The sequence below is a fragment of the Bombina bombina genome, chromosome 2 (assembly GCF_027579735.1).
Source record: "Bombina bombina isolate aBomBom1 chromosome 2, aBomBom1.pri, whole genome shotgun sequence".
In the NCBI taxonomy this organism is placed as follows: Eukaryota; Metazoa; Chordata; class Amphibia; order Anura; family Bombinatoridae; genus Bombina; species Bombina bombina.
In genome coordinates, this window is record NC_069500.1 from 923,416,374 (window position 1) to 923,435,617 (window position 19,244).

Consider the following 19,244-nt stretch of genomic DNA (forward strand, 5'->3'; position numbering starts at 1 on the left):
AGTTTTAAATTGATGCAGGGAGTTTCCCCGGTTTCTACCACTATAGACTGAGGTTTGAAGAGAACTAACGGAGCTACCGGCCTCGCCAGTAAAACCTCTGAAGGAGCGCAGTAGGAGAGGAGCTGTGGTAAGTTCTATTGTATTACGCAGTCCAGCTGCGTGACTGTGAGAGCTGCACCCTAGGCCTATCCCCTGGTAGGGCATCATCATACACTCCTCTCTCCGTGCAAACTGGTCCACCGCATGGATGCTGGAGATCGCCAACCCCGCAACATCTCTCACGCTGGAAAGGGGAGACACGCTCACCTCTTTGTGGTGTGCAGGACTGTCAGCCGGCTCAACTGCTGAAGGGGTTGCATATAGTGCCAATCTCTGAGTCGGAAGCCACATGGCCGGCTGTACAGTTTGGGGTAAAGCTTCTACTGCTGCTTGGAGAATAGTAGTAGCGGGTAGACAGTTTTCCTCTGCTATGGTAATATATTTTTCTCGTAATGTCTGGGCTGTAGGTATGAAACCATGAATGGGTTCAGCAGGCCTCGACCCCCAAGTGCCTCCACCAACAAATTCTGCAGGGAAAGCTGTGGGAAAGGTTGTCTGTGTAGCAGTTAGCGTGTCAGTAGAGCTAAACGCTGCGTGCAACTCAACTTCCAGAGCGCTATGATGATCCTGGAGTAGTCTCCGGAGTTCATTGAAGAAATCAATAGCCCTCTCCATGTTAGCGCCACTTAGTGTAGATGTTACTCAGGTAGAGAGGGCCTTTAGCCCAGCATGTGTACCTCAGATAGATGAGTTGTGGAGCTGCTGCAAGAGGGATGTGGTGTCCATTCAGCTTTGTACTGTAATAAAGATTTTGAAGCTATTTTAACTGCGCCTAATAAACAAGATGGCCACCGGCACTTCTCTTTCTCTTCTCTATCTCAGCTTGCTTCAAGCTCCTGAAAGGCATGCAGTATCTCTCTGGATCTAGGGCTAGATGTTCAGGGTACGATTAACAGTTAGATTCAGGTGTTTCAAGCTGTCTTTTATGGGAGGTGAGCGGTATTAGATGAAAGTTTGTTCGGAGCTCACAAGATGTGTGACCGCTCACCTACCCGGCTGACTCCGCCCCCGTAATTATAATTTATATTGTAGCTATATTAGGATTTATTTTACAGGTAAGTATTTAGCTTTAAATAGGAATCATTTATTTAATAAGAGTTAATTAATTTCGTTAGATGTAAATTATATTTAATTTAGGGGGGTGTTAGTGTTAGGGTTAGACTTAGCGTTAGGGGTTAATACATTTATTAGAATAGCGGTGAGCTCCGCTCGGAAGATTAGGGGTTAATAATTGAAGGTAGGTGTCGGCGATGTTAGGGAGGGCAGATTAGGGGTTAATACTATTTATGATAGGGTTAGTGAGGCGGATTAGGGGTTAATAACTTTATTATAGTAGCGCTCAGGTCTGCTCGGCAGATTAGGGGTTAATAAGTGTAGGCAGGTGTCGGCGACGTTGAGGGGGGCAGATTAGGGGTTAATAAATATAATATAGGGGTCGGCGATGTTAGGGCAGCAGATTAGGGGTACATAGGGATAACGTAGGTTGCGGCGGTTTACGGAGCGGCAGATTAGGGGTTAAAAAAATATGCAGGGGTCAGCGATAGCGGGGGCGGCAGATTAGGGGTTAATAAGTGTAAGGTTAGGGGTGTTTAGACTCGGGGTACATGTTAGAGTGTTAGGTGCAGACGTAGGAAGTGTTTCCCCATAGGAAACAATGGGGCTGCGTTAGGAGCTGAACGCGGCTTTTTTGCAGGTGTTAGGTTTTTTTTCAGCTCAAACAGTCCCATTGTTTCCTATGGGAGAATCGTGCACGAGCACGTTTTTGAGGCTGGCCGCGTCCGTAAGCAACTCTGGTATCGAGAGTTGCATTTGCGGTAAAAATGCTCTACGCTCCTTTTTTGGAGCCTAACGCAGCATTTGTTTGAACTCTCGATACCAGAGTTAAATTTATGGTGCGGCCAGAAAAAAGCCCGCGGAGCGTTAACAGCCCTTTTACCGCCAAACTCCAAATCTAGGCCTTAATGATTGGTTATAGATAAACTTGATAGTAATGGATCTCACTACAGTTACTTACAATTATAAATCTAGACATATGAGGTTTTGGTATTATGAAATAAGAAGGATATGAGAAATTATAGCTTACGTGAATAACGCCTGCTAGCGCACAAACAACTGGATAACAATATGCCTATTCGCCCAACAAATCATCAGTGCACAGTAATATAATCACTACTGTCCCCCTATAATATAGTAATGAGTTAACTGTTGTATCACCTTACTGTGTACCGTTAATGTTCAACAATAATTTTCATTATTCAGCATTAAACGATTATACATGATTGCTACTGAACTGATAACTACAAATACAATATATGAACATGTATGATTGGGTACACACATAGCAAGATTAACAATTATCAACAGGCTATTGACATGCATGAAAGAGCGAGCATGCCATTGATATCTCATATATTAGTGAAAGGTTTAAGTTGCTATCCAAGTGTTGAATACGGTGGTTTTATTGTCATTTCAATCTGCTGGATGTCAGCCTATCATACCAGAGATGATACGTATACCACTTTAAATCTACATAGGGAATATATGTGTAACATGTTTAACCTTAATAATCGTTATTTATGGCCAGTTTACCCTAGGGCTCAGCCATGCATATGACAGGAGTAACTACGTCAACAATTTCAACTTTTAATCAGAAGACGTTGGGGAATCAATGATTTCACATATTACGGAGTGCATTGTGAGAATTATATCATGTAAACACTCGCGCCTATAAATACTTGCGCTCATAAGATTGACTCACATCTGATTATAAGGGGATCCAACTGACAAGCTTTAAGTGTGATCACTGACATTATAAGACACATTATTACTTTGTCCGCTCCACATATATTCTTAGAATGTTAGGGCAACAACCATGAGATAGACAGAGTCTGTAATGTAAATAATACATAACCAATCGTTACTAACAAGAGTGACGTATTTGCACCTATCGTATACGAGTCTTTCCCACACGCCCCTAGTACCTAGCCTTCTATTGGTGAATTAAAGGGCATTTTTAAGGGAGGCATATGATTGGCTATTGGACCGGTAGTGAGTGCTATATAAGAGGGTGGCACTCGGGCCTCGGTTTGTCCTGCCACATTGAAAAAGGCTGAATAGTACAGCCGAAATGCGTTTGTGCTCTTTGTAAGCACTTTAGTGCACATTTGTTGGTTTTAATTAGCTGTCCCTTGTCCCTGTCACCTGAAGCCGAGGGAGCTGCTATCGGCCAGGAAACAGGGGGACAAGGTGATCAGCTGCTTAGTGGGTACTTACTTTTTTGAAAAGGTGTTTACCTTTTTCTCTTTTAATTTATATTTGTAATAAAAATACATTTTTTTATAATACCACAAGTAGGAATGAGTGCTGTTTAAAACCCTAATCTTGAGGTTCTCTTACCTTATATATTTAGAGTAATAAGCAGAGCAGCACAGGGGATAGTCAAATTGCAAGTTTATGGCATTAAATACTGTTTATGCATATATTAGAGAATCACAGGGAAGCTGTTTAACTGAACACATAGATGCAGAGTTCCAAATATATTAATTTATAATATTTGCAGGAGGATATTTCAGATATGACAACTTGTAGCAGTGAATAGTTATAAAGTTCTGAGTAAGATGCTATCGTAGCATATGTTACAACTTTATATAATGAGTCTACCATCTAAGGAATAGCATAATTTGGTCATTGAGACTTGGTAAGTGATAACAAACTTTTCCTTTCCTTGACAACCTGTTATATTTTTATTCAGGTATTGTTTATCTGTGCATTTTTACTTTTTAACTGATTGTTGTTTTTTTTCTCTAATTTGTCAAGTTTCTCCAAGATCTTGGTCTGAGATCTTTTATGATGCTATTTGTTAGACTAATATTTAATTTGCAACTCTTCCTTTGTGATCTACAGATACTGTTTTGCTCAAGAGTTCTGTTTCCCATGTTACAGTAAAATTAGCTCATTTGTATTTATGCATAGTGTCACAGATACCAGACAGCTAAGGCTATCCCCCACCCCCTACAACCTCACCCCTGTTGTTTCTCAGTGGTTTTGGGATCCTCAGAGCAACCACCTTCTCTGGAGACTGTTTGTTTGCTTTGTATTTGCTTGTTTTTGTGTTCAGAGAAGAGTTGTTTTATGACCAGGAAAACCCTCCTAGACTGGCCGGGCTCCTGGAACTCCAGTTGGCTGCCTCAGAAAGGACACCTGCCTAACCCCTCTCAGGCTGGCCAGGCTCCTGGAACTCCCGGTCGGCCACAGGACAGCAGAACATCCGCTAACTTTACCCCTGGTCGCTCCAGCACCCCTTTGCCCCAGAGCTCCGCTCTTTTGGGGATTGGTAGCACCTATGGAGGACAAGAGCTGAGTTAATTATCAGAGGGGAGCTCCTTTGGGAACTGGGGGTTTTGGACACCCCTAACCCCATAACTTCAACGGACTGTAACTCTGGTTCCCGGTAACGAATCATGTTTTGGACTGTGGTATCTGGGGACAGAGAACTTTAAAATGACACTCTGGAAGTGCTACAGCTCCCTCAGGATCACCCTAAAACCACTACCCCTGTGTCCTGGGATTCTGTGTGACTGTGGCTGCTATGGAGGTGCCAGTCAGTCTGAAGGGGCCGGAATGGCGGGAAAATTGTGGGATTGTCCTTTGTGTTATCAAGATGAGCTGTGTGTATAAAAGGAGTGTATGTTTTACAATCAGGTGTGCTAGCTGGAGGCGCTGGTTCAGCTTGTATCAGTCGTTGGTATCTTCCTTTCCTTCCTCGGTTGTATAACTCTAGGTGAAAAATAGTGGTGCTGAAATATCAGACAATACACCATACAAAGGTGAATATCTACTCACAGTGTATATTGCAGGTTACCGGCTCCTTCCCAATATGAAAAGACAATATCACAGATTCAGTAAAAAAGCTTGTCTTTATTTGGCTCAGCGCAAAAGTGTTTCAACGGTCCCAGCTGTCTTTCTCAACAGCAATAAAAGTGCTTTACAAACCAAAGCATACCTTTCCGCTGCACAGGCGGCCTTTAAATACATGTCAGTTACGCTACCTGCTTCCCCATTGGAGGAGAGCAGGTTTACACCCGATTCAAAATTTCAATTGTAAATTTAAAATAAACATCTAAAAAAACACATAAAAAACAATATTAATTATATTAGAAACTATAAGTTTGTTTTAAAATATAAAATTTCTGTAGATATCATCATTTTTGCAGTTTTGTAGTTCCCTTTCAGGTAGTTTTCTGTTTCAAGTTCTCTTTCAGGTCCGGTATGTCAGTGAAGATCACATGTTATAGGTTGTCCAATGAAATTCAGTTTCTGGTATAGTGATGTTTTGTAGGAACTACAAAACCGCAAAAATGATGAGATCTACAGAAATTTTATATTTTAAAACAAACTTATAGTTTCTAATATAATTAATATTGTTTTTAATGTTTTTTTTTTTAGATGTTTATTTTAAATTTACAATTGAAATTTTGAATCGGGTGTAAACCTGCTCTCCTCCAATGGGGAAGCAGGTAGCGTAACTGACATGTATTTAAAGGCCGCCTGTGCAGCGGAAAGGTATGCTTTGGTTTGTAAAGCACTTTTATTGCTCTTGAGAAAGACGGCTGGGACCGTTGAAACGCTTTTGCGTTGAGCCAAATAAAGACAAACTTTTTTACTGAATCTGTGATATTGTCTTTTCATATTGGGAAGGAGCCGGTAACCTGCAATATACACTGTGAGTAGATATTCACCTTTGTATGGTGTATTGTCTGATATTTCAGCACCACTATTTTGCACCTAGAGTTATACAACCGAGGAAGGAAAGGAAGATACCAACGACTGATACAAGCTGAACCAGCGCCTCCAGCTAGCACACCTGATCTATTCACACAGACCTTGGGAGAGACTGTTGGACGGCTGCGGTTCACCAGAAGGGGAAAGTATTAATACATATTATACACCTGTTTGCATGTATATGTTTTACAATAAAATCCGTTCTTATTTCACCTGAATGCTAGTCTGTCTAGACATTTAGGTGGGCTCCTGCTAGAATCACTTTCCTGGGCAACATAGAAATCACTTTCCTTGGCTACATAGCAGCCTGTTCCAGGCAGAGGAAGGACACTCTGGCAGAGCCACCTAGTCTGGGTAGCTGGAGTCTGCCACAGGGTGGGACGCTGAGTACTGGTGTTGTCGAGCATCAGGGGTGGCTACCACTGACGTGCTGTCATAGGAGGCAGGTGAGGCAATGCCTCCCCTGTCCTATGTGGGAATTACACTTTTTTTAATTCTGTTTAAAAAAAAATGTTTTAAGTGTATATATATTTATTAAAAAAACAAATTGTACCCAAGGAAGTATCCCCCCTAGCCCCCCCCACCCCCGCCGACTCCAACACCATACCAAAAAAACTAAGGCTGTGCTGCATCCAATATCCTCCATCCATGTTGCGCAGGGAGAGGCTGTGAGCCGTTCAGCTCCTCTCCCATTGTGCAATATGGATGCTTTAGTGTAGTTTTCTTTGAGCTGCTAGAGACTGCGCCACCCAGTGGAGCTTAAATCTTTTCATGGACCCATACAGCTCCCAACGAGGCTTCTCTCTAGGAGCCTCTGGAGCCCTCAGCCAATCAGCAGCCCGCTCTCTTCTCTCTCATATCTAAGAGCCACTCAGAACCAGGTGACTGGGCGGGAAGAGAGAGCGAAGTGAAGGAGCTGTTACATCATTAAGATTAGTGGTAGTCAGTGACAAGTCAGTCAGTGAGTGAGACGGAGCTCAGAGCAAGTGGCAGCCTAATACCAGTAAGTGACTGTATATTATGTATTTAGTATCTAGCACAAGCACTCTAGTCTCTTACTCTCATGTTTGCCACAGTTTGCAAGACTTAATTGACTAAGTTCACATTGTTTATCTGGCTCCTGTCTGCCACTACACTCTCCCTTCCTAATAAGGCTGTGTTACTGTAAATCAATAGCTGGTGTCGTGTGGTGCTAGTTTTTTTTTTCTTTTTTGTGATTCCAGCACTTAAGCTTCTCCCTTATCATTGCATGTTTAGTGCATAGAATGAAAAATAATCTACAGATATAAATGTTGAAGTCAGAGAAATTTCATCCAATATAAATGTCATTTTGTGCTACGAGGAAAGGGAGGAATTACAACCAATGATATCTTCAATCCATGCATGCTCACTGCTCAGGGCAGGTCCGGTGCAACTGTAATCTGCTGTCTGCCACACTCCCCATGCATCCATTAACCCCAGCAGTATGAGGAGCCCAAATATTATACAACTACACTACAGACACTCAGACAGTGTGTCAGTGACAGAATGATTTGTGAGTCATTTAATAACAACAGTCAGCCAATCGATTTTTCCTAACAACAGTGTTAGTAAATCACTCACAAATCATCCTGTCACTAAGTGTAAGGATGCAAGATTTAAGCCATAGATAAGTTGTGTAGACAAACATTATCTTCATTTATTATTTCAAGAGATCACCTCCTGATCTCCCCCACTGCAGTCAGCAGTGCGCAGAATCTTTTTACACTGGTGCTGCTGCAGGAATCACGTCGGTGGAGCTTGAGGGAACGCTGGAGTTAGCTTCTGTGAGTAACTTATATTTTGTTGTCAGGTCTATAGAAGTCTGAATAGCTAGCTGGTCTGTTCCTTGTAGTCTCCCCTCTTCCCTGCTCTTATTTCCTCTGTTTACATAACATCACTAAAGTCAAACGATCTAAGACTGCTGCTCTGAGCTAATCTGATTCTTGTACAGCAGCAAGCAATAGATATTGCCATGCAACCTTAAAAAGACACTGAACCCAAATTTTTTCTATTGTGATTCAGATAGAGCATGCAATTCTAAGCAACTTTCTAATATACTCCTATTATCAAATTATTTTCATTCTCTTGATATCTTCATTTGAAATGCAAGAATGTAAGTTTAGATGCCGGCCAATTTTTGGTGAACACACTGTGTTGTTCTTGCTGATTGGTGGGTAAATTCACCTACCAATAAACAAGTGCTTTCCATGGTTCTGAACCAAAAAATAGCTTAAATGCCTTCTTTTTCAAATAAAGAAGGCAAGAGAATTAAGAAAAATTGATAATAGGAGTAAATTAGAAAGTTGTTTAAAATCGCATGCTCTATCTGAATCACGAAAGAAAAAATTTGGGTCCAGTGTCCATTTAATAATAGTGATTCATTCCAATCAAGTAAACAGCTTAAATTGACAGGATAGGGTTAGTTTTATTTTTTTTAATTTAATGTATAACCATCCAAAGTACAAATACTAATATATTGAATACTGCAGTGTGTGTTTGATGTTTGTATACAGAGCATCACAGACTTCTCTTTTTTTAATGCTGAAACAATTATCTTTCTTTTAAGTTATTTTTTTGCCTGTTTAATTTTCTAATACTTTGGCCATATATTAGATATTAAATTGTTTTGAAATGGAAAAACGTTTTCTAGCTCTCTTTACACATCTGACAGAGGTCATTTCTAAATGTATTACAGTTTATTAGTGGATGTCCTAGTGGAGCTTCCCACCTTTAAAGTGAAGGTCAATTATCATCAATGAGTGCCCTGTTTTTAAAAATACTTTTAAAAACAGGGGCACTTTCATTGATGAAAATTAACATTGCACTGGATTTGAAGAAATACTTACCTTTTACTCCTGCAAAGCCGGATCGACGATCCCCCTCCTTCTTCTACCTGCTGTAGACCACAGCAATGACGAAACTGGCTTCCTCCAATCACAGCCGGGCATCACAAGCTGGATGCTTTGGGGTGCAAGCCATGATTGGAGGATGCCGGTTTTGTCATTTCTGACGTCAGTACAGAGGAACTGAGGCTGAGATCGGCGATCCGGTTTTGCAGAAGTAAAAGGTAAGTATTTCTTCAAATCCAGTGCAATGTAAATTTTCATCAATGAAAGTGCCCCTGTTTTTAAAAGTATTTTTAAAAACCGGACGCTCATTGATGAAAATTTACCTTCACTTTAATAAATCTGTGCTTTTGTCATTCAGCTGTCTCCTAATCGAAATTCAAAGCATACATTGTTAAAGAGCTTCTGTGTAATGTGCAGTCATTGAGTGTATATGTGTTGTGTATCTCTATGAGAGTGAGAGTGTGTGTGCATCTGTATGAGAGTGTGTATGTATCTGTATGAGCAGTGTGTGCATCTGTATGACTATGAGAGTGTGTGTGCATCTGTATGAGATTGTGTGTGCATCTGTATGACTATGAGAGTGATAGTGTGTGCATCTGTATCAGATTGTGTTTGCATCTGTATGACTATGAGAGTGATAGTGTGTGTGCATCTGTATGAGAGTGAGAGCATCTGTATGAGAGTAAGAGTGTGTGTGCATCTGTATGAGAGTGAGAGTGTGTGTGCATCTCTATGAGAGTGTGTGTGCATCTGTATGAGTGTGTGTGTGCATCTGTATGACTATGAGAGTGAGAGTGTGTGTGCATCTGTATGAGATTGTGTGTGCATCTGTATGAGAGTGTGTGTGCATCTGTATGAGCAGTGTGTGTGCATCTGTATGAGCACTGTGTGCATCTGTATGACTATGAGAGTGAGAGTGTGTGTGCATCTGTATGAGAGTGTGTGTGCATCTGTATGAGAGTGAAAGTGTGTGTGCATCTGTATGAGTGTGTGTGTGCATCTGTATGAGAGTGTGTACATCACTGCATGCATTGGTATGAGAGTGTGCATCTGTATGAGAGTGTGTGCATCACTGCATGCATCTGTATGAGAGTGTGCATCTGTATGAGAGTGTGTGTGTGCATCTGGATGAGAGTGAGAGTGTGTGTTTATCTGTATGAGAGTGTATGTGCATCTGTATGAGAGTGTGCAAGCATCTGGCTTCTTCTTTAAATAAGGAAAATGGTGGGTGGAGTTTAACTACTGGAGAATAGCTGCAGTAAAAAGGATGTTAATTTGTTTTAAAATGTTTAAGGAGCATTGAACACAACATTTTTCTTTCATGTTTCAGATAGAACATACAATATTAAAGACTTTTAAATTTCACTTCTGTTATCTAATTTGCTTTTTTCTTTTAGTATCCTTTGAAAAGCATGCCTAGGTATGGTAGGCTTAGGAGCAGCAATGCACTACTGGGAGCAGCTGATGATTGGTGGTTGCACATATATGCCTCTTGTCATTGGCTCATCTAATATGTTTAGTTAGCACGCAGTTGTGCATTGCTGCATATCCTTCAACAAAGGATAACAAGAGAATGAATCACATTTATTAATAGCAATAAATTGGACCTGCAACCTGCCAATTTTATCGTAAATTTATATGTGTTTCTCGGGTTATCATACCCAATCCCGCCTCACCAGCCTCTGACCTCACCGCACGTCACTCTGGCTACAGGCTGTGGTCACTTGCCAGCTACATAGCTTCAGTCGGCAGGGAGGAAGCAGGACCCGTTTGGTAGAGCTACCCAGTCTGGGTAGCCGGGGGTATCCATCACGCATACTATGCTGATTAGTATATATACTGTACACATTGGTGCAGTTTCTTGCACATGGCTTAGCAATGGTCTCTGGTTCTGATACAGGTTCATAGTTATTATGTAAGCTCTCAGTATAGTTTTCCCTTTTTTCCCCTGTTGGCCAATCAGCAGTGACAAGCTTCTTGCACCTTGGGAGCATGTGTGCACATGCACTGTAATTACTACTTCCAGTGACACTGCATATGTTTTTATATGAATCTCAATAGTTTGAGTTGCAGTTTCTTTTATATGACAAACCAAAGGATATCCAAAGTAAGTACAAGCATACAATAAGGATCATTGTTGCTTCAGTGCAGATTCCAAAGGGAACGTTTAAAAAATAATCTCATGTCTAATAATCTTCATGTCTAATTTAGACAGATACACACAAATGTAAATGTTTTCCACACAAACACAGCCAGACACTCCTGGATCCACCAAATTTATTCACAAAAACACCTGGGTCCTTTCAGAACCAACACTTTTTTTACAGAAAAAAATGTGGATCCTACCGGATCCATGTCTAATATAGACAGATACGAGTGTATAAGTCGCCAGCGCCAATGAGTAATACTACTTTTGCTCCTATATGCAAGATCTCTTGACCAGATCTTATAAATTGACAAACGATAAAGGCTAGAAGGAGCGCTGAGAAAACCTCAAAAAGGAGTCTCTGCTAGGTAGAGTCAAAGAGGATTCCAAGAAATTATACTTTAAAAATGTACATATTTATTATAACAAAAATTTAAAACAATGATATTGAGCAGTAATCAATTTTAAACCTCTAAATTACATCTGTATACATGGTTTATATCTGGTTACAAAAGTTAATCACAAGAGTGTGCTCGTGATAAAATGAAAAATATATAATCAAATTGTGAAAATATAAATGAAAAAATTGAGTGCAATTACTCCAAAAAAGTGTCTATTATTTAAAAAAGAGTGAGAAAAATAAAAAATGTCAAAAAATATATATCAAAAAATAGGTGTACACCTTTGAAATCTTAATGTCCAATTCCTTGTGGGTGGTATTTGTGAAAAAATGTGAAAATTCCCAAAAATTATATATACGTAGAGATTAAGAATAGTTCCTGTATTGAAATCCAAAAAACTTCTAAATGGGGGTGTATGTCCAAATATATCCTATATTGGGATGTTTTGATAGTGATTGGCTCCCAGTGTTCCTAATGTTCCATTATTCGAAAAATATCTTCATTAACCTAAATAAAATAAAAATATATAGTGCAATAATGCTATAACAAGTGGCTAAAAATGGTAATAAACTCACCAGATAGGGACCTGAGCCGTAATACCAGTGTTTACGCGTTTCAATCCTACTGGATCTTTCTCAAGACTGGTATGGCTCTGTATAAACCCTTGTCTTAAATAGGCTATTTTGTCCCAAAAATTAACCGCCAAAAAATTTGCGCCAAAATCGCGCTAATTCCATTGGTCCACTTGGACCCGGAATTTGTGTCCCTTAATAGTGTGCTAATCCGGATGTTCTTATAAACCGGATTTGAGTTACTAACTTCCTGTGTTTATTTTACTTGTTAACCTCTGTTGGAGCTTGTTGTCGAAGCTATTTACTCTAAGTGCCGAAACCGGAAGTGGCGTTCTGTATATGACGTCACTTCCGGAGTTTCGTTTCCACTTCGTAACAGTCCTCTGTTGTCAAAACTGCTCTGAGTGCCGAAACCGGAAGTGGCGTTTTGCGTATGACGTCACTTCCGGAGTTTCGTTTTCACTTCGTTACAGTTAGGGGGATACATCCCTATAGCGGTATGTTGGCTCAAGTCTATTATCGGGAGTGCAATTACCTTGCATAAAATAGCCACAAATACCCTTAACCACATTTGTGCTCTTGATTATTGAGTATATTGTTACTGAAATAGGAGTTTAGAAGCAATTTGCTAAAGTTATAGATGCAATTGACAGATGTATAGAATATAGATACAATTGACAGATGTATAAAATACACATTAACAGATAAAAATTGTGATGTATCTGTTAAAACCCCTATATATAGGTGTAATGTATCTATTAAAACCATTATATAAAAATGTCATATAAAAGTGATGCATAAAGGTACATCTTACTAAAACATTTGCATTTAGTTGAAATATAAAAATATATATAAATATACAAAAATAAAAAATATAAAATATATTAACCGATAGTGGAAAAAATAAAATATTTAAAATTCCTTATATTCCAATGCACTTTCTGAGGTAAATTATACATACAATTAGCCACATGTGATGTTTGAATAAAAATTTAAAAAATGACAAATGACAATATAAATTGCCAATTATTAGACGGTACTGGAGTAATTAGTCCATAGAGAGGTCCTTATTATATTCTTAAAATTTAAAAAATCTCTAAAATCTTTGATTTGTGTAAAAAAGAGTGTTAATAACAGGGAAAAGCTGTATAATTAGAATAAATTTAAAATTTAAAATTTAAAGTACAACTTAAAACTTATAAATTGGAGATTCAAAACGAGGTTATGGCTATTCTTATAGTAAATGTAAGATCTCTGTGTTGCCATTAAAACCTTTGGGGAATATGCAGTCTAAATTAAAAATCCATTTGGACTCTTCTCTCAAGAGTGACTTTTCGAAATCCCCTCCTCTCCAATTCTTTCTAATTTTACTTATTCCCATATATCTAAGAGTTTTATTGGAACTGCCGTGGACTTCTTTGAAATGTTTATACAGGGGAAAATCTTCCTTTTTCCATTTAATCTGTAGCAGGTGTTCTCTTATCCTGTCTTTAAGTTTCCTGGAAGTCTGACCTATATATTGTAGTCCACATCCACACTCTACTAGATATATAATGCCACTATCTTGGCATTTGATCATATCTCTTATGTTAAAAACCTCTCCTGTCGTTTTAGATTTAAAAGTCCTTGTTTTTCTACCATGCTTATACGCTTTGCATAAATGGCATGGGAAAAAACCTTTTAGTTGTTGACCTAAAATATCGTTTGTTCTGTTATTCAATGACTTTGGGACACTTGGTGCAAGAATATTTTTCAAATTTCTTGTCTTTCTGTAAATAAACCTGGGTGTTTCGTTCAGGTCTTTTCCAATGATGTTATCTTCCTTTAGATAGTGCCAATTTTTTCTTATAATATTTTCAATTAAGAATCGATTCTCACTATACTCGGTTATGAACGGTACTTCCAATCCTTTATTACCTTCAAGTATTTTCTGTTGTTTGTATTGTAACATCGGGTTCCTGTCTATGTTCTCGATTTCCTCTATGGTTTTATCTATACTGTTCTCTTCATACCCCCTTTCATGGAATCTCTTCTCTAAAAAGTGGATATTCTTCTTACTTAATTTGTAAGTGAATCTTAAATTTGCGGTATTTTTATTCATTACATATATAGTGTGTTCCAAATCTTCAATGGTCCCCTTCCACACTATTAAAATTTCATCTATATACCTTTTGAAGAGGACCAGGTCTGCGCCTGCTGGGCAGGATTCCCAAAATAGGTTCTCCCATTTACCCATATACAGATTTGCATAACTAGGCGCAAACCTGGTCCCCATGGCTGTACCGCAAATTTGATTATAAAATTTACCTCCATCGTAAAAATAATTATGCGTTAAAATGAAGTGGATGCTATCTAAAATAAAATCTCTTTGATCAGGACTTACTCCATCGTCTTTCTCTAAAAAATAGTTGACTGCCTCTATACCTAAATTGTGTGGAATGCTTGTGTATAGGGCAGTAACATCACATGTGGCTAAAATATAATCCTCTCCCCATTCAAGGTCATTCATTATATTGAGGACCTCGGTGGAGTCCCTAAGATAGGAAGGGAGATCTTTAACATACTTTCCCCGGAGGGTTTGTTTGGCTTTTGTGAATTTTGGGCAAATAATAGAATACAGGTATTCTAGGATGATCTGTCCTGATATACCTGTATTCTTGTTGATTCAATATTCCTTTACTCTTGGCGGATGTGAGCATACTATCCAAATCTTTTTTAAAAAGTTCTGTAGGATCTTTTGTTAACACCTTGTATGTATCAGAGTCACCTAGGATTCTATTGGACTCCTTTTCGTAGTCCTCCTTATCCAAAATTATGATCCCTCCCCCTTTATCAGCTGATTTAATTGTAATGTTTTTATTTCTCTCCAAATTTGTAATAGTCTCCAGTTGTGTTTTGTTCAAGTTATGATTAAATTTTTTGAGAGATGTATTATTTAGTTTCTTTATCTCATTGCAGACTATATTCTCAAATGTTTCAATCTGGGGCCCTTTATGTGTGATGGGAAAAAAAGTCGATTTTGGTTTTAAAGTCGTGTGTATCAATCTATCTTGACTGGGTGTTATTATTTTGATACTCCCTGGTGGATTGTTAGATCTTTCTAACGCTGTTTTACAGAAAAAACGTTTTAAGGTAAGTTTTTGTACTAGCTGTTTTACATGGGTATATGTCTGGAATTTATCGAGGCCTCTGGATGGAGCATAAGATAGACCTAGAGATAGAACCTCAATGTCTCTAGGATCAAGATTAACTCTACTCAAATTGTAGATCCCTTTACATTTAGGGTCTGATTTACTGGTGGACGGTGTTACAGTGGACTCGATTTTTAATAGATCCTTTTGTTTAGATTCTTCCTTTCCCTTTTTTTGTTGTATTTTTAATCCTGCTCTTCTACCCCTGTGGTTTTTCTTTTTGTAACTGGACTTTCTTCTATGTCCTGTGTTCAATTTTTCATTTTCGATTGTTTGTTTCTGTCTATTGGGGCCACATTTCCTTCCCCTAAAAAATGATTTTCATTCTGAACTTCCATATTACCAGATGTGTTTTTGGTCGCTTGTTTTGGGGTTGTTGGAGTGGAATTATGTGTACTCTCCTCATGTCTCAGGGATTCAAACCTGTTGCTAGTTGGTACTTGGGTGTCTTCCCAGTAATTCCTTGCACCTATATAATGTGTATTATGTTGGTGCAATCTCTCATTTTGCTCTTTAAACTGTACTCTAGGATATGTGTTCCTATAGTTTTGTCTGTGATGATATTCCTGTGTATAGTTCCCTTTTCCTTCATAGGATGGAAATCTAGTCTGGAACCTATTATCCCACCTTGGTGGAGATCTGTTATTCAATCTCTCTCCCCTCATATACTGTCTTGGGGACCTACTTCTAGTATAATCTTCTCTTTTTGAATACCAGTGAGATCTAGTTCCCTAGTGTTCATATCTGAACTGGTTCCCAGGACTTTGATACTGGTAATAATAACCTGTTTGGGGTCTATTTGATGGGGATTTATAGTATGAGTTTTGTATCTGATCCCACCTTTGTTGACGTCCCCTATTACCATCTCTCATATGGTTTCTAAATTTATAATGATCTTTAACATATCTATCCCTTGGTTCTGGGAGATACCTTTCATTATCATTTAGATTATCATTATAATTATGATGGTAATTCTCATTATGGACCCACTGTCTATGTGAGTGTTTATTATTATTATTGTTTCTCTTTGAGGCCACCGTTGTCCACTCAGTTCCTGTGTTTATATTCACAACTTCCTCTGTTTTTTCGTTATTGGTGTTTGTGTCTAAATCGTATTCAGCACTATTCTGTGTTGCTATATTGAGGTCTCTGTGAATTTTCTTAGTTTTCTTTGAGATAATCTCGTCTTTAATTTTCTTAATTCTAGAGCATAGTTGCTCTTGTTTGGTCTTAAATATATTGAGGTCATTAATATGCTCCATCTTTATTTCCTCTTCTTTTATATTTTTATCTAGATCTTTTAACAGGTAGGTTCGATAATCTATAATGATTTGCATATAAGTGTGTGAAATTTCTTTGGTTGCAGTAATCCACCTATCAGAAAAGACTTGGTGTTCAATGTTAAATGAACAATTTTTCTGTACAGTTAATCCCCTAGGGATAATATTTAACTCCAAGCATTTCCTTAGATAAGATATTTCAGCAGTGTACTTAGTTTCGGAAATCAATAATTTCTCTAAGGTTTTAAATGTAGCGTCTATATCCACCACTTGGCCATCAGTCTGTTTATTGTCTTTATTGAGGGCTTGAATTATGTCAAATTGAATGTCTGTCCTTAGATTACTAATTGTAGATTTAGGGGTGTGTAGGGAGGTATTGTAGGATGATTCATCCATTTCGAATGAGTCTTTAAAAATATAACTAAAAGTATATTCTGCTAGGTCTTTAAGACTTTTATACCAAAATCAATTGGTATAAAAAATGTGTATGTTTCTACTAAAAAGTAGGCTAAAAGAAGTGAGTTAAGAGGTCAACTAAGAATTAAAATCTGTTACAATTTTGTATTATTGTGAAAACAATATGGGCGATAAAAAGGCTCTAACAATGCATTCTATTAATGCGTAATGGGATCCTCTTGACTAGTTTACTCTAGGCAGCTTAGGAGAATGGTCAAGATAGGTAAGAATTGTACGTGTATAAGTCTCCAGCGCCAATGAGTAATACTACTTTTGCTCCTATATGCAAGATCTCTTGACCAGATCTTATAAATTGACAAACGATAAAGGCTAGAAGGAGCGCTGAGAAAACCTCGAAAAGGAGTCTCTGCTAGGTAGAGTCAAAGAGGATTCCAAGAAATTATACTTTAAAAATGTACATATTTATTATAACAAAAATTTAAAACAATGATATTGAGCAGTAATCAATTTTAAACCTCTAAATTACATCTGTATACATGGTTTATATCTGGTTACAAAAGTTAATCACAAGAGTGTGCTCGTGATAAAATGAAAAATATATAATCATATTTTTTGACATTTTTGATTTTTCTCACTCTTTTTTAAATAATAGACACTTTTTTGGAGTAATTGCACTCAATTTTTTCATTTATATTTTCACAATTTGATTATATATTTTTCATTTTATCACGAGCACACTCCTGTGATTAACTTTTGTAACCAGATATAAACCATGTATACAGATGTAATTTAGAGGTTTAAAATTGATTACTGCTCAATATCATTGTTTTAAATTTTTGTTATAATAAATATGTACATTTTTAAAGTATAATTTCTTGGAATCCTCTTTGACTCTACCTAGCAGAGACTCCTTTTTAATATAGACGGATACACACAAATGTAAGTGTTTTCCACACAAACACATCCAAACATTTCTGGATCCACCAATTTTTTACACAAAAACATCTGGGTCCTTTCAGAATCAACACTTTTTTACAGAAAAACAGCCTGCCAGATCCATGTCTAATTCTAATTTAGACAGATACACACAAATGTGTTTTTCACACAATCACATCCAGACACTTTTGTGCTATAAAATAATAAATTAAATTAATTTACACTTGAATCTTTATTTAAAAAATGTCATAAAAAAGAGAAAAGAAACATGCATACAACTAGCTTAAAGTGAAGGTAAAGTTTTTTTTAACCAGCAATCGTTTTTATGTTCCTGTTAATAACCCAAATGCAGTCGCTAGGTTATTTTTTAATAAAAAATTATCTATTTTGTTCTATTTATAACTTTATTTTTCCTACCGTTCCTTGAATAATCTCCTCCCACGCTCCATTTCCTGGTTTATGACACTCTGACGTATAGAGCGGTCCCACCCGCTCTATACGTGTTTCGCATACTCGTGTACATCGAGCATGGATTAACCGCACATGCGCATCATTTATGGACAGTGATCTTTGCGCAGGCGTTAATCCGGTTTGTTTGGCTCTACTGCGCATGCGAAAAAACTTGACAACATAGTATTGAATGAGTTGCGCGATTCATTCAATACTATATCTGACAACAAAGAGAATTTTATAATACGCATGCGCGAAACGAGAACGTGCACGCTTGCAAATTGTCACGCATGCGCATGTAAACCGCAATGTTTATGACGAAATTTGACGGCCGCCTAACGGCCAGAAAATCAATTGGATCTCTGAAGCACGTGATAGTTATTTAGAAAAAAAACATGTACGGGTTGTTTTTCGGAAAGCCCAGGGCCGCCATCAGGGGGTGACAGGGGTGACTCCTGTCAGGGGCCCAATGAGCCAGGGGGCCCCATGAGGCAAGAACTAAAAAAAAAATTTTTTTTTTTTTTTTTTTTAAATTTTGGCAGCCACCAGTGGGTACTACAGCAGAGTGCTAATTGAGCATGGGAAATGTTTTTACAAGGAGTAAAGTATTAGCATTTTAGAGGATTTCTTAGTGTGCACTAAACCACTATGCTCAGTGTGAGACAGACTTGGCACTTTGTACAGTGTGTGCCTGAGTCAGACGGCAAATCACTTTCATTTGCAGAGGAGGTAGGACTTACTTAGCAAATGTTTTTTATTTCTTTGTGCAATTTTGGATTGAAACTTCAGTGTGGTAGTAGTTGTATGGTGGGGCTAGGGGTCCATAAAAACACATTTTTTTTAGCAGCAGTGTATTTATGATTATTTGACAAGGCTGTAGAAATTCTATATTTAAAACCATGCAGAAATGTTTCCTCCTCAATACACAAATGATAGATGCCCTTTTGGCAGATATGCATTATATATATATATATTACATTCCAGTTTACTTCCCCTTTATGCAAGGACTTTCCAGATGCAAGGAGGCATTTTATCTAAGATTTTTACATCTGCATAAAATTTTATACTCTCAGACTAAGATTGCTCAGTGTTTGAAATGAG